We start from the raw sequence: 15,805 nt of genomic DNA on the forward strand, positions 1-15,805 counted from the left end.
AAGAAATTTAGTAAAGTGGGAGAAGATTTCCACGTGAAAGGTAATAAGCAAAGGGCAATTTGAATGAATTTCACTGCAAAAAGAGGCACTTCAGGTAAAAGTTACCTTGGTTGCCTGCATTATCGCTGGCATGCTATATACTCCTTTGTTGTTCCAACGTTTGTTTTGTAGCTTCAGTTTGGTAGCTGTGCTACGACTCTGCCTTTTGTTCTCGAACAACCGTGATAGTAGTGATATTTAGTTACACAAAAAGAAGCGTCCGCCGGTGAGAATTTAAAATTTCAGGGATACGTGAATGAATAAATTTATATTTATGCGGCTGTATGGCGCTGGTATTCCTTCGTTACTGAGGTGCGTTCTGGGTAGTGCTGCTAGCTAAGCTGAAAAGTGGTATTTCTAGAACAGGATAAGTGCACACACCAAACCAACGCCTAGTGTTAGCATGAACCACTTCGGCCCTACCAATTTGAGCGTCTACAAGAGAACATGTTCATTGATGTCATGATTCTTCTTATGAGTGACACAAGAAAATGTTTGCTTAGACTGATGAAAAAGTGCAGCAATTTTTTTTTTGTATTCGTGAAACAGACATTCATAGTCAATGGTATAGGGACTAGATTGCACCAAAGTCCCGCAGGCCTGCATAACGACGCTCTTTTTGCAAGAGTAGTCACTGCGTCTTCTACGATCGATTGTCGCGACGGTACGCTTCGCTTTAGTTTATGTTCGTTGCTCTTACTTCTTTGAAATCGGTCAACTACGTCACAGCACCATGTCGACCTAGTATTTCTTTATTTTAGAAAGTGTAAACAAGAAAGAAAAAAAAATTGAAGGGATGAGGCTAAATACATAACAAAGAAATAAGGATAAAAATACACGACTTTGCGGTTAGCGTGTTCTGAGAACCGCGCTCTGCAAACTCAAATCGCCGACTCTGCAGTCGTCCTTGTTTGCATTCCAAGTCGTGTTTTTTTTTTATTGTGGTTGTCATGCGAAGGACTTGACATTTTTACTTGGTTTCTTTATGCCTCGAATGTACGACGAGAAAAGGGAATGCAAAGCCGTCTTTTTTTTTTTTTTTGACGACTACTCAATTTCTTAGTATGCTTGATATTTATTACACAAAAGTCAGAAAGGCATTAATTTTGCTATTTATTTATTTATGGTAAACGGCCTCTTGGCCATTCCATTAATTGCATGTAAGGCGTTAAAAGCATACGCCATTGCCAACAACATTCGGGAGGTTAGTTGTTGGAGCGCACTAAGACTATGAAACTGCGTGGAATCTACAGAAAATGAATATTACGTTATACATTGTACAACAGCATAAAGAGCTAAGATAGTGATATAGAATATGAAGCTTCAACAAACGAACCGTGATCAGCCATCAATCAGTTTCACCGAGAAGGTTGTTCCACTCTGAAAGAGCAGGCAAAAGTAGGGAACCTATAACAATGTAAGTTCTGGCGAAAGTGCAGTCACATTCTAAAAGGTGATGTAGATGAGAAGACTTCGAAGCAATGGGAAAAAGGCTTGTAGCAGCGAAGAGGAGCTGTCGTACACCATATGTAAAAAATGTATATTATTTATAGGAGTGGTACATTTTCATAGACCCGTGCGGCCACCCCAGAGTTCTCGGGCGTCGCAAGGTTTAGACACTTATATTCTGTGGCGGAGCACTCAACAACGACAGCGATCGTTTTATCCAATATGCTTCTGCTATTGTGGCCGCTGCAGGAGAGGAGGATGGCACGCTCAGCCCACGCTGGCACTCCCGCCGCTACAGACAGCACACATTTAAAGAATCAGCTCGTACGTGTAGCACCATATGCAATCATGACAGATGTGCTGGTTAACGGTTCTGCTCCCTACATAATAGTGCTACTGAAACGCGAAACGCTGCTTAAACATCTTCACTGCAATACTTTATTAGACGATTTACGGCTATTCACATGCAATGACAATTATCGCCGATGCTTTCTGAACAATATTTCTATTCTACATTCTTCTGTCATCCGCAATGCTAAAATGGTTTCAGTTGAAGCGTTGACATGCCACGTATAAACCCAGCGAATAACAAAAAGCGAAAATTACACGGAAACGCTGGGACGTCTGTGATCGTCTTTTTGAATGTCCAACTGTTTCGAAACGTGGTAGCGAGCATGTAGTACCTAGAAAGCCACAATGAAAATGCTGGTCACCGGGTCCACCAAATGCAATGGGGCTGCTTCGGGGTCATTGCCTAAGTTTAACGTGGAAAGCAACGAGCACCGCCACCTTGTGAACAACAGTGTCTTCACCCAATGGCCTACGTGCAAGCAAATAACGGCCTATTTTCGTCATTTCAATTAGGGCAATATATCTGCTACTGCCTCGCCGTTAAGTCGTCAATTAGTTTGCCGTTAATCATATACTCAGATATCAACCGCAGGGATTATATCTTTCCCCGTAAGGACTTCTAAATTGCTCATACTGCCTGCAGTATTTCTTGTTTACTAGCAGGGCTACTTTGTTTCCATGAGAAATGCAATAAGAAACAGTGAAGTATTACAGGCTCAAATGTGAACCTGCGAAGGGAACGTATGTGAAACTTCTCATCGAGTAGCGGTGTATAAACTAGACGCTTCCTTCAAACGATTAGTCTAACACGCGTTGTTCGTAGTTCGTTATTGACACTGCAAATTTCAGGTGTATTCTGGCTAGATCAGCGCAGCGTCGAAAATATATTGTCAAAAGTTAGTCTCTTTACTTTTGGGACACACTCCTTGCTGATTATCACTGTCCAATGCACTTGGAAAGCCTTATGCCATCATGAAACAAATGCGGAAACTACCTTAACTCATGCCAAGGGTATTATGGTTTTCTCTGTCTAAAATGCATACAATGCAGGCCAATAATTTTATTAAAGGTTTCATAAATGCCCCGAAGTTTACCCCTATGACCCTTTCGTTACCGCAAGTTTTCTTTATATACCTTCGTGAGACCAAGACCCAGATGGGTGGCGCCAACAGGAAATTGGATTTCACCTCCGAGCAAGAAACATTTTCATGACATCCCTGCTCAAAGGCAAAAAAAAAAATAAACAACGAAAGAAAATGTCTCAATGATTGAAAATGTCCATGAACCTATCCAGAAAATGTACCCATGACATAAAAGAAAACGTCTACACCAGCGCACAGAATAGAAGAAGAAAGGCAGGGAATGTGCACCTGGACGGATCAATAACGGTATGACCTCAAGTCCCGAATCTCATACAGGAAGCATAGAAAGAGGGCGCTTTCACAGTTCCGGTGACAACGAGAGGCAGGAACCCAACGTCAAAAAGAAACTCTCAAAAAACACGAACAATGAAGAATTTAGTAGAGAAGAAAATGACGAAGAGAACCAAACTTAAGATACAATGTTCTTTTTTTCTCATAGTAGATTACACCAGCATTCTAGATTCCTAAATTCTCGTAGTCTCACTGCGACGCTCCTCGCCCGTTCAAACGCCTGGAAGTTGAGGGTGCTATATCAAAATACTGCAAACCAGACGAATGCCGAGAGTGAGTGTTAACTTAAAACAATCAACAGCTTTCAAAGAACGATTGTCTTGTTCGAGTAATGTTCCTTATGTTGAAATCGTATGTTTGAAAATTGTGTATAGTGGAATCGAATAGACAGCGAGCGCGTCTGCAATGAAATTACGTGTACAAAGTACTATTTCGTATGTATTCTTAGCAACAATTTAACTAACACGGTATTGCGCTTTCCAGACGCCCATACTGTGGTCATTAGCATCAAAACAAGTGCTGACTTCAAGCTGCTAGTAGGAGCACCCGCCACTGGCGACTTGCAACTGTTCGTTGTGGCGCGGTTGACAAGGGTACCATGGCTCTCGGCAGACTGGCTTTCGCTGTCTTCTTTGCATAGGCTGCAAAGGCCCGAAAAATAACGATTAGAGCAGCACTTGTGCTTGAGTCACGCTGCGTCGTGGCACCTTGGTGCCACGTGTTCCTCTGTGCTACAATTATTAACAGTTCTTGTAAGTTAGTAGTTCTCGTGATTTCTTCGGCTGACTATGTGACGCGGCAGTCATTTATTTCGTGGTCCCGGTGATCGCACAGTACCCAATAGGCATGGTCGTTCTTAGCGGATCCTGCGCCCAGCGCTAATGCTTGCTGTATCGGTGGCGGCTGGTGGTGGCACCTACAGTAGGAGACGGAAAACGTTCCCCTAAGTAATTTGTGCGAACAGTAGGCTTGTGTTTGAGTAGGCATTCTTGGACGGTGGTATCTATGAAGCCTTAAAAAAAGGGAGACGAGGTCTTTCACGAAAAAGGGTAGTATGTGAAAAGACTTTCGGGTTGCGCTATCTTTAAGGAATATGCCACATACACATTCGTTCGTCACTGTAGTATAGCAAACGGGGTTTCCTCTGACGATAGGCTTTCGCTCACAAGTTAGGGGATGGTAACACAAGGTGAATTCACAAGCGCAAACTTTCAACTCAGTACCCTACATAAGGGTTTTATGTTTTGGCTAAACTCTCTATACATTAGTCTTTGCTTCGCCTCTCTTCTTCTCTCTCTTGCATATACAGGTAGTCCGAGAAAGATGAATACTCTTATTACGCAGAATGTGAGAAATACATTTATGGAAGAAACGAAACGGACAAATGGTGGACACGATGAACAAATGCTGAAATCAAATGTATCAGCGGACACACTTTCGTGCAAAATTTGCCAGTAAGCTGCACACGCATGTGCTTTGCTTGGCTTTATGCACTGTACAGGCCAACGAATAGCTTCATGTGAAATTACTGCTATTTTAAAATGTTGTCCCCTGCAGTTACATCCAGCCTGCAGCATCACATTTGAAGATGCGTTATAAATAAGGCGTCATTGAACCTTATCAAGAAACTTAACTGCACTGTGAATCTTGGCTTTGCTATTGAAAGGCGACGAAAACAACATGCAAACACTGCGTAATCTAACAAAGCACGCAAATGTTCTCATTGAGTACACGAACCATGGGTCGAGATGGGTGGGAAGGTAAAGAAAGGAAAAGGAATTATATTGCAATGCAATGCACAACCGTACATTGATGGTATAATAAATAAATAGATAAATAATTAAATAAATAAATAAATAAATTGTTCACGTTATTTTTCATGTGTATGGCGATAAATTACTGTGTTTATGTATTTCTGTAATTCGGGAGTCATAATAGTCTCAATTTGATTATGAGCCCCTTACCCAATGCCCTTCTGTGCCTAAGCGTATATTAAGATCAGTGAATAAATACTATGTTGAGCACTTTGCGAATTATTGTAAGGCCAGTTCATTTTTTTAGAACTAGGTTCGGCGATTCATTGTACTCTAAGTTGACAAACTCATGCCAGCTTGTTTACTTTGGTATGCTTCGCTAATGAGAACAAAACAGTTCGGTAATTAGTTCTCGTCTGCTCTAGTTGGCCATTTTGCTGCTTTCCTTTGTGTTTGGCAAAGATAACTTCCGAACTCCCCACTGAAATGAAAGGTGCATGGTTGGTTGCAAGAGTACGATATCGGGTTTAACATCAGAGCCACATTCTCAACTACGGCGTCATTTCTTCTAAATTCCTATGCAGCCTTAAAGTGTTCATGTAGAATGTAATGTGTTCCTGGCAGACATCGTTTGTTCACGAAGTTTAAGTGTTCTCATACTTTACTTATCGCCGACCCAGGACAATGCATCTATCCACCGACATCTACGAAAGTTACGATATCTGAAGTTATTCACTCTTTCAATGCATTTGCTCTTTTTGTACCAGAACTAAAAATTGACTAGGCTCTATCAACAAAGCATGCGCATTGAGGTACTAGCTATGTACATGACAGCTATATACACAAAAAAAACTGAGGTGGCATGACGTTCGTTTGCAGCGGGGCCGAAGAGAACAAAACAATTTTAACTGTATTTATAAACTCGCAAATCCTTCCCATTAGCTCCATATCTTATATCTTGCAAAGCCATCCTTGTTGCTCACGGTTGCGCATTATTTTTTGAATCACAAATGCTTTATAAGAAAGCATGGCGCTTGGGTGCATAAAGCATAGAATAATATTTCCTTCCTGAGAAATGTCTGTTAGCTGAATTGTGAAAAGAGGAAGAACAATCACCTGCGATTCTCACACCACACACCGCATCTTAATTTACATTGCCAACTAACCCTACGATCGGGAGGTGGTAGGAGTGGAAGGCGTTGAGGTTGAGACATCTTGCGAGGGTACTACACTGATGGGGAAGACGTGAACTGTAAGATACAAATACAGGTAAGTAATTGGTAAAACAAATCGAGTAGAGCAAGGCCATCAGCAATGAATGTGAACGTAAATGCATGTTTGCACTCTCGAAATCGTGCGGTAGTTATGCAGCGTTTCATTCTTTATAGCGAAGATTTCTCGTCAATTGCGAGGCGCTTTTTCGTACATGTCTAGTGGCCTCTGACTCTGAGCGCGTTTAACAGGATGGCGCCATCTAGGAACCGTGCAGCGAAGTGATAGTTTATAACTTCAAATTTTCAAGCATACAGTTTCACAGTATAATTACTAGAATGAAGGGTGGTGCTAGTGTCTGCGGGAACTGCAAGCGCGGTGGTTCAGCCACCATGGGCACGATGGTTAGTATACATGGATTTGTCTAAACATGGCCTTTTTGCCTTCAAACGGCTTTGTAATTTTGCAAAATTATCATGTTGAAGAAATTATGGTGTTAAAAATAAATAAAAAATAAATGAATAAATTTCGAGGACGCTTAAGCTTCACCCTTAAGAGTGGACCGCGATAGCATTCAAAGACCCCTGACTGCTTTTCCCGCTACCCTGCAATTGCAGGTTACGTAAACGTACCGTTTATGCCAGGAATAGTTGGCGGCGAACGCTATGCACGAAGCCACGCTTTCTGGTAGAAACGCGGCCTCTTGAGTGGGTCGATCTCCTGTTAGTGTTTTGCACTGTTAATATTTCAGCCTGAGAGGAGCTAACAAAAAATATGTATTTTTTTTTCATTAGATTTGTTCGTGGGCTGCCGTTCTGAAAATTCCGAGGAATAACTTCGTAAAGAAGGAAACACAAAGTATCAGCAACTCTGGGGGTGCAAGAGTGGTTGTGTATGCCTGGTTTGGAGTTAGGCACAAAATTCTTTTTGCCGAAGCGAGGTCCATCTCCTGACGCGGGACGCCGATGCCGCATGTTCAGTGACACGGGGCCCTTAACGCAATCGGCGTTAAAATAAAAAAATTGGAGGACGCTTATGCTTCGCCTTCAAGAGTGGAACGCGAAAGCGTTCCCATCGACCCGCCAAGGGGTGTAAGACAACGGGCTACGACGCAGCCACTACGCGCCCCGCATCGGACGCGGTGAGCGTCGAGCAACGCAGCGTTCGGCGCGACAACGAAATGCGCGCCTGAGCAAGCGACGCACGCCTGAGCCTTAGAAACAGCTCGTTTCTAAGGCAACACCGCGTTCACTAGAGCCGCTTTTGTACCGCTTTGAAGCATCGAAAAAAAAAGAACTCGTGGCTCAGTGGTAACGTCTCCGTCTCACACTCCGGAGACCCTGGTTCGATTCCCACCCAGCCCATCTTGGAAGTTGCTTTTTATTTATGAAGTGCCTGCCGTGATTTATCGCTCACGGCCAACGCCGCGGACGCCGACACCGACGCCGACGACACCGGCTTTTCTGCGACACGAGCTCCTTAACGCTATCGCGTTAATAGGGTTGCCCACGGCAAGATTCGAACGCGATATGCTCAGCGTACAACTCGGACCATTACGCCACGCACACATGTGTCAACAAGTGGCATGGAACAGCGTTTCTGGAGTGCGAGCAAGCGCATTCGGACGCTTGGCGCGTTTTCATCCGCCATTGCAGCAGAACAAAGCGACGCAGAGTCAATGCAACAGGACACCATGAATCGGCACTAAATGTTACATATATATATTAAATAATAGATATGCATTGTATTCTGCATCGTAATAAGTGTATGTTTCATCCAGCCTGGATATAATTCACTGCAAACAAAATTGTTTCATCGTACAAACAGCTGCTCATAGGGTCAGTTGCATTTCTTTCTTTGAAAAATTTTTTTTTCAGGAAGCCCACAAAAGCTACTCAAATCATGTTATTGCAGAATATCTACGTGCCCAGGCGGTTATTAGTTGCAAAATAAGAAAGGTACACAATCTACTACTCAAGCTAATAAAGTTAACGTATTTATTTATTAACCTTACGGCTCGTGTATATGTGCGAAAGCTGAAGGAAGTCTTTGTAAAAGTGTAGTGCTCCACTTCAATATTTCTAAATGTCCATGTACACTGGAATAATTGAAATAATTGTCACATGCGCTGAAATGATTGCTTCGAAGCGTGACACGAGGTGCAACTCACTTTTAATGTTGCCGGACGGCGTAAAATGAAGCTGGGCTGTATGGGGCGCCAAAGCGGTCCGTCCAAATATGCAATTACATTTAGGTGCTGTATTGTTTTCCTTCATTTTAAGGAGAAGTTTCCTTTGCCTCTGCTCCCGACTTTCCGAGCTCTGCTGCTGCTGTGACGGTCTTGCCGCGCCTGCCGGTTGGTTTCTTGCAACACCACCAGATGGCGCACGTCTCCACACATCCCGGCCGTCGCCGCTGCGGCAGCGTTTCACAGTGTGTGCTCATGGCACCTGGTCTGCATGCTTTCCTATGCGACAAAAATGCAGGTGCTGGGCTGTAGAGGTGGCGTGCTGGGGTATGATAATGTACGGTTTACAAGCATCAATAGCCCAAATAGAGCCCTTGGAGCTGGCGTCTCAACAGCGTACTGATCACGTATGCAAAAGGAGCAAGTAAACACGCTCCCGCTAAATCACTCCAAAGCCTGCACTCAACTTAGACTCGAAAGAAGCGTCGCGCGGAACAGGAGCGTCTTCTCTACGCAGTGAAACGTGGTGCATACCACGAATGCATGTATGCTACGTATGCATACAATTATAGTATATGAATTAAGTACAAACACACAAGCTAACTAAAGTTGAACACTTCTGCCACGATGCTATTTGCCATGTGAGGCAATAATATTGCTCAGCACTCTCAGATATTGTGAACAATCACGCGAAAGAACGCCTCAAGCTACCACGTCTCCCGGTGTGTTCTGTCGACAAGGCAGACAAACAGTAGCGGTGCACGCAAGGTAACGTGCAACATCAACTCACCAGTGTCGTATAGAAATTACGCACTCACCGTCAACGTCGCCGCTAATTATTGTCGATCAAAGGAAACGGCATACAAAGCTTCGCTTACATCGATCCGCACAGGGCGTGGGATCCGCCGATGTCTTTTACTGAAGTTTCAGTTTGCCCTTGAGCGTATCTTTCCTAACTGAAATCTTTGTATAATGAGTGAAAATATTTATTTAATACAAAAACAAGCCGAGTGCAGTTAGTTTAAAAGAAACCACTCGCAGTTAACATTCACTCACATTTGGGTCTTTTCTTCTCGATCTTATTACTTGCATTCAGAGGACGACTAACTAAATGTTTTTTTTACGTGGCCAGAGCATAGATATGTAGTTATGTATTATCTGAAGAAATTGTTAGTGGATTGGGCGCCATTATTAGATATTCTTTATGGGTCTACGCCGCTGGCCCCAGTTTAATAGCAGCGCCACGAGTTTTCAGTTACTCTCCAGCGCTTTTAAAGAAGTACATCAAGCGTTGTTTCTTATGTAGCATTCTCATCATATACTTTCTTGTCTTCCATAAAAAATATTTATATGAAAAGAAGCAAGATGTATACTCAAATCCTTGAGTCTATTGAAAATTTCGATGGCTGTAGCTCTAAGTCGCACTTAGAGTCCCGTCGCATTTTTTTACTATAACAAGTAATAAATGTTCACATTGGATCTCGGTTAGGCTGTTTTGGATAACTCGGTTTTTATCGTACAATGCAGTCTTTCTCCACGACAAGAGCCACACGCATGGATCAATCATAAAATACCCAATATTTCACAATCTTGCGTTACCACCTGGTAACTGAGGAATGCGTTCTATGTATAGTAATTGCCAAAATGCTAATAAAAAGATGCTGCTGCTATACCAAAAAGGATAATGTGTATTTAAACGAGACGTCTTTTTTAGCCTATACAATATTGTTTTATCGCCTGTGGTAGAACGCACAATTCTAATCCCTGAAGTATAATGCTCGAAGGCGCCGTCATTACTTGCATATTCAATCAAATTATATCAACAAAAATTTAAAGATTTTTTACAAAATGACCTTCAAACTAAAACCTTTATTGCACGTACTGAAATAATGTTATGTAGCCTAGGAGATTGTAAGGCATATACAAATAAAAATTATGAGTAAGGTTCCAGATTAATGACACATGTGGACATTAAACTGGGTCTCCTTGATTGAAATAGCTAAACATCTTTATATTTTAAACTTCATTATCCATGCGAACATTACAGAACCCTTTAAGTGCCCTCCACAGTACATTTGTTCGTTTTCCTACTATTCTCAAGATCGAGGAAATTTCAGAAAAACTTATCACCCCAAGATCATTTACAATAAGTTAAATGGCTGTGAATGAAAGCGTAATATAATGATGGTAAAGAAGGATGGCTGAATTATTATCGGACATTTATTAATATTCTTATTCTACAGCCCTTTTTTGTTGGAAGTGCAGAATGATAATAATGTGCATTGCATATGGAACATTGCAGATAGTATGCACATAATATGCATTGCATATCTTAACTTTGCATTTGCAACATGAAAAATTGACTCAGGGTTGACCATTTCATTTGAAGCAATGTAGAACTCAGTGGTATTGTTGTTCGATCCTTTGCTCACTCTGTGTGACTGAAGCAAATTCAACTTTCAGGGAACTGAAGAACGTGTAAAAAATGTCGAAGGAGTATTTTCTACTCAATAAATATGTAGAGAACGTATGACACCAGACTTTGCCCCGTACTCCAAACATCCCCTGCAAGGTGACTAGACTTCGCCGCCATTATATTTTTACGTCTATGAGAATTATGTCTTCGGTGTGTCTTCACTTTTTTTCATTACTTTTGTATTTGTGATAGCTTCAAACTTTCGCAAAATCTGTGAAATCCTTGTGTGACTATAAATTCGCAGAAACCTCCGCGTAACTGACTAGCTTGCCCTGGACCGCAAACCAACGGTAGGTGGCGCCCAGACAATTATAATGTCAGAGTGCTTGGCATCCTATAAGGCTATTTGCGCCGACCCTGTGACTTAAGATTTTCATCTGACATTGGGCGAAGCACGTTGTATCGAAGAAGGTGTCATTCTCCGTCTTGATCTTTACGTCTGCTCCCCGTTTTCAACACGACGTCGCAACCGAATTTCAGGAATCCCTTTACTCAGTCCAAGTTCTCCGTGCCAAAGACTAGAGGAAGACTATTCAGCGTTCATCGAGAAATCAAGAAGGACCCCCTTCCATTTGCTTGCTTATTGTCTATATATAGGTCAGAGCTTTCGCCAAATTATTCAGCTTTAAAAAGAGCTTATTGTCATCTTACTTTGAAGTTTTTACTAGTGTTTGTCTTAAGGCATGCAGCCGTCCCACACAGATTCAAGCTCTTTGTTTCAAGTTGTAAAGCTGCACGTCTAAAATATTTTTCAGTAATTGTTAAGCAAGAATGAATAACATCGTTCGGGAAGGCCACCTGCGAAATATACATCAAATGCGAATACAGACGCGAGTCGTTCTTATTTCTCCTTACACTATTTTTGCACACTGCTATGAGACAGCAGATAGGAAGCTCTTTCCATACACGGTGTGCACATTCTCTCTGGGTAACCGTTGCTAACTCAGATGTTAATATATAAAATAAGCAATTACAGGTATGAATACGTGTTGGCTTGATTCTGGCTCATACATATTTGAAACGAAGCAGCTCTCTCAATTCATCCACCAGGTCAAGACACGTCACAGCATGTAATCATTGCCAAAATATCGCGGACATCACGCACAGTGGGAATCGATGTAAGCGAAGCTCTGTATGTTGTTTGCGTCGACTGACAATAATTGAAGGTGTTGTAGGGGGCAATGTGTAATTTCTACACGAGAGTGGTGAGCTGATGTTAGGCGTTACCTTGCGAGCACAACTGCTGTTTGTCTGCGCAGTCCACGGAAAACAAAGGGAGACGTGTTTGCTTGAGCCGTTGTCTTGCGTGATTGTTCATACTGTCTGAGAGGGTTGAGCATTATCGTTGCTTCACATGGCACATCGCATTGTGGCAGAAGTGTTAAACTTTAATTGAATTGCGGGTTTGTACTTATTTCATGTACTATCATTGTATACATAGACAGCATACATACATTCGCTGCGTAGCGAAGACGCTGCCGTACCGTGCTAACCTTCTTTCAGGCCTGCTCGTCCTCGATGTTGAGTGCAAGCTTTCGAGGCATTTATGCCGGTGCGTGTTTACGTACGTACGTGGTCAGCAGGCTTTTGAGACGCCAGCTCCAAGCGCTTTCTTTAGGCTATTGACGATTGTAATGTTTACACTATCATAGCCCTGCACGCGACGTCCACAGCACCTGCGTTTTTTTGTTGCATAGGAGAGCAAGCACAGCATGCGCCATGCGCGCAAACTACGCAACGCTGCCGCGGCAGCGCAGGCCGGTGTATCATATCAGGTATCAATACTTGCCTGGTATCAGCAGCCGGTTCAGCGCAACGTGCTCCCTTACCCTCTCCCCTGTTAACTCCTACCTTCTCTCCCCACGGCCCTATATATGTACGAACCGCAATAAATATGCGTTGTTTCTTGAATTCGTGCTGTCCATCGTCACGATACATGGTGTCAGAAGTGCGATAGGCACCCTCGTCCGTGAGCAGCAGGGCGATCGCAACTACAACGCAAAAATGGGCAGCATCAGACCACCGGAGCGACTGCGCATCAACGGAGACGGCGGTAAAAGCTGGAGCATCTTCAAACAAAAGTTTGAGAAATTTTTTGCCAAGCAACTTCGTGCACCGAAAAGCCAAGACCCAGCGCTGTGAAAACAGCACAGTTTCTCTGCTTGGCGGGTGAAGACGCTTTGGAAGTCTTCAATAATTTTACTTTTTCCGCGGGAGAAAGCAAGGAGGTCTTATGACACGGTGGTCGCCAAGTTTTTAGTCATATTGCATCGACCAGCAAAACGACGTGTATGAAAGATACATCTTTCGCACTCGCCTTCAAGCTGAAGGAGAATCCTTCGAGCAGTTTCTGCGGGACCTGAAGAAACAAGGCAGGTAATGCAACTTCGGCAACGTGGTCGACGACATGGTGCGTGACCAAATTGTTTTTGGCACGAACTCCCCCAAGCTTCGGGAGAAGATGCTAAGGGACAAAAAGCTGACGCTGAAAAAAAGCGGTCACGATATGCAAGACGGCAGAGACAGCAGCCCGTGAGAGCGAAGTTTGGAACACGCGAAAGGACGAGACTTAAGTGGATGCGATTAGTTCGAGCAGGCAAACGCCGAAAGTACCGAAGCATCCTCAATGGTATAACAGATGTACTCGCTGCGGCCGAATACATGCCCCACGCCGTTGCCCAGCGTATGGGAAAACATGCCAGGGGCTCAACCACTTCGCATCTTGTTGCAGATCAACAGGCGTAAACGAGATTCAGCATGAAGACAACTTCGATGTGCTAAACGTCGCTGTTGGAACCATCGACAACAATCGCGACTGGCGGATCAAGGCCAACATTGGCGGCCGAGAAGTTGTGTTCAAAGTCGACACTGGCTCACAAGCAAACATCATACCCTTGTCAGTGTACCGCATGCTGCGCATTGCTGCATTGATGCCGCCTGGCGCGACACTCCGCTCGCATAACGGTGGGCTCATCAAACATTGCGGCAAGGTTGCAACAAAAGTAATAGTGGGAGACTGTGATATAGCCGCTGACTTTTTCGCGGTAAAACAGAACCACCAAGGGATATTGGGACTCGAGACAAGCGAGAGATTGGGCCTAATCCGACGAGTGGCTGAGGCAGTCACGACCACAGCGGGGGACGTAGCCCAGCAGTTTCCTGGACTCTTCAAAGGAACTGGATGTCTTAAGCGAAAACACAGAATAATACTCCGCAAGGGCGCCGTACCGGTCGTCCGGCCGGCGCGAAGAGTGTCCCTGTCTCTTCAGCAGCCGCTGCGTGCCGAATTGGACCGAATGGAACAAGAAGGTATCGTACGGAAAATGAGCAACCCGCCCGACTGGGTAAGCCCATTAGTTATCGTTCGCAAAAAAGATGGCAAGCTGAGAGTATGTCTCAACCCTAGGCAAATTAACGACAGCCTGAAGCGCGAACATTATCAGATGCCTCGTCGAGAGGACATTGAGGCGGAGCTGACAGGTGCAAAATTTTTTTCACGTCTGGACGCGAAAGCTCGGTTCCATCAAATTCCGTTAGATGAGCAGTCGTCTAAAATTTGCACGTTTTCAACGTCCTTTGGACGTTATCGTTTTCCGCGGCTCTCTTTCGGCATTGGGTTGGCCAGCGAAGTGTTCCACAAAGCCCGGAATGAGATATTTGATGGACTTCCTGGTGTGCGCGTGTACGTCGATGATGTACTCATTTGGGGCACAACTAGGGCAGAGCATGACGAAAGGCACCGAAGTGTTCTATCCGCGGCTGAAGGGGCAGGCTTAACGTTCAATGCCGCAAAATGCCAGTTCAGCGTTGAAGAAATCGCATTCTTGGGCGACATTATTAGCAGCAGAGGCATAAGACCAAACCCCGCTCTAGTGAAGAGCCTTGTTGAAATGCCAAAACCAAAAGATAAACAAGCAGCGCAAAGAATGATTGGCGTTATGAGCTACTTCAGCAAATACCTGCCAGCACTGGCTCAGCGAACAACTGCGTTGCGGTCCCTTATCAAGCAGGACGTGCTCTTTGAGGGGACACCTAATCACGAGAGGGACTGGCAGGAAATTTGAAAAGCATTGACAGAAGCACCGTTCCTGGCAATATTTGATCCAACGAAAGAAACAAAAGTGACATCAGACGCCTCAAAAGCTGGCGTAGGCTCAGCCCTGCTGCAGCGTCAGGGTGCCGCCTTCAGGCCGGTGGCATATGCGTCACGAGTCATGACAGAAATCGAAAAGCGATATTCGCAAATCGAGAAAGAAACACTTGCTCTTGTCTATGGATTCGAGAAATTTCATCACTTTGTGTACGGCCGTCCGGTTCTCTTGGAAAGTGACCACCGGCCGCTAATGGATATCGCGAAAAAAGCAAATGGGGATATGCCGCCCAGAGTTCAGCGTTTCCTTTTGCGACTACTAAAGTACAACTACACACTATCATACGTTCCAGGCAAACAGATGGACCTCGCCGATATGCTGTCAAGGTCGCCGATCCCTGAGAGCGACGTCAAGGTGGACACGGATGACGTTGAAGTGCACGCCATCAAGATACTGTCGACAACCGTGAGTGTAAGAACAATGACGCACCTTCTGCGCGAGACTTCGGCGGATCCTTACCTGCAGGTTGCTGTAGAACGCATTTCAACAAGCAACCCATAGAAGGTTGCCTAAAGTCTGTTGCATCGCAGCTGTCATTGGTAAACGGTATACTCATGAAAGGCACTAAAGTGACAATTCCCACGAGCATGCGTGCTGAGACATTAAAGCCGATTCATGCAGGACATTTTGGTATCGCTAAGAGCAAAGCAAGAGCTAGGCAACTCGTTTACTGGCCCGGGATAAATTCTGACATGTGGAATCTGCAGAAAGTACGGTTACAGTCAGCCCGCAGAACCATTAATGCTTCGTTC

This window comes from Dermacentor variabilis, chromosome 7 (genome assembly GCF_050947875.1).
Source record: "Dermacentor variabilis isolate Ectoservices chromosome 7, ASM5094787v1, whole genome shotgun sequence".
In the NCBI taxonomy this organism is placed as follows: Eukaryota; Metazoa; Arthropoda; class Arachnida; order Ixodida; family Ixodidae; genus Dermacentor; species Dermacentor variabilis.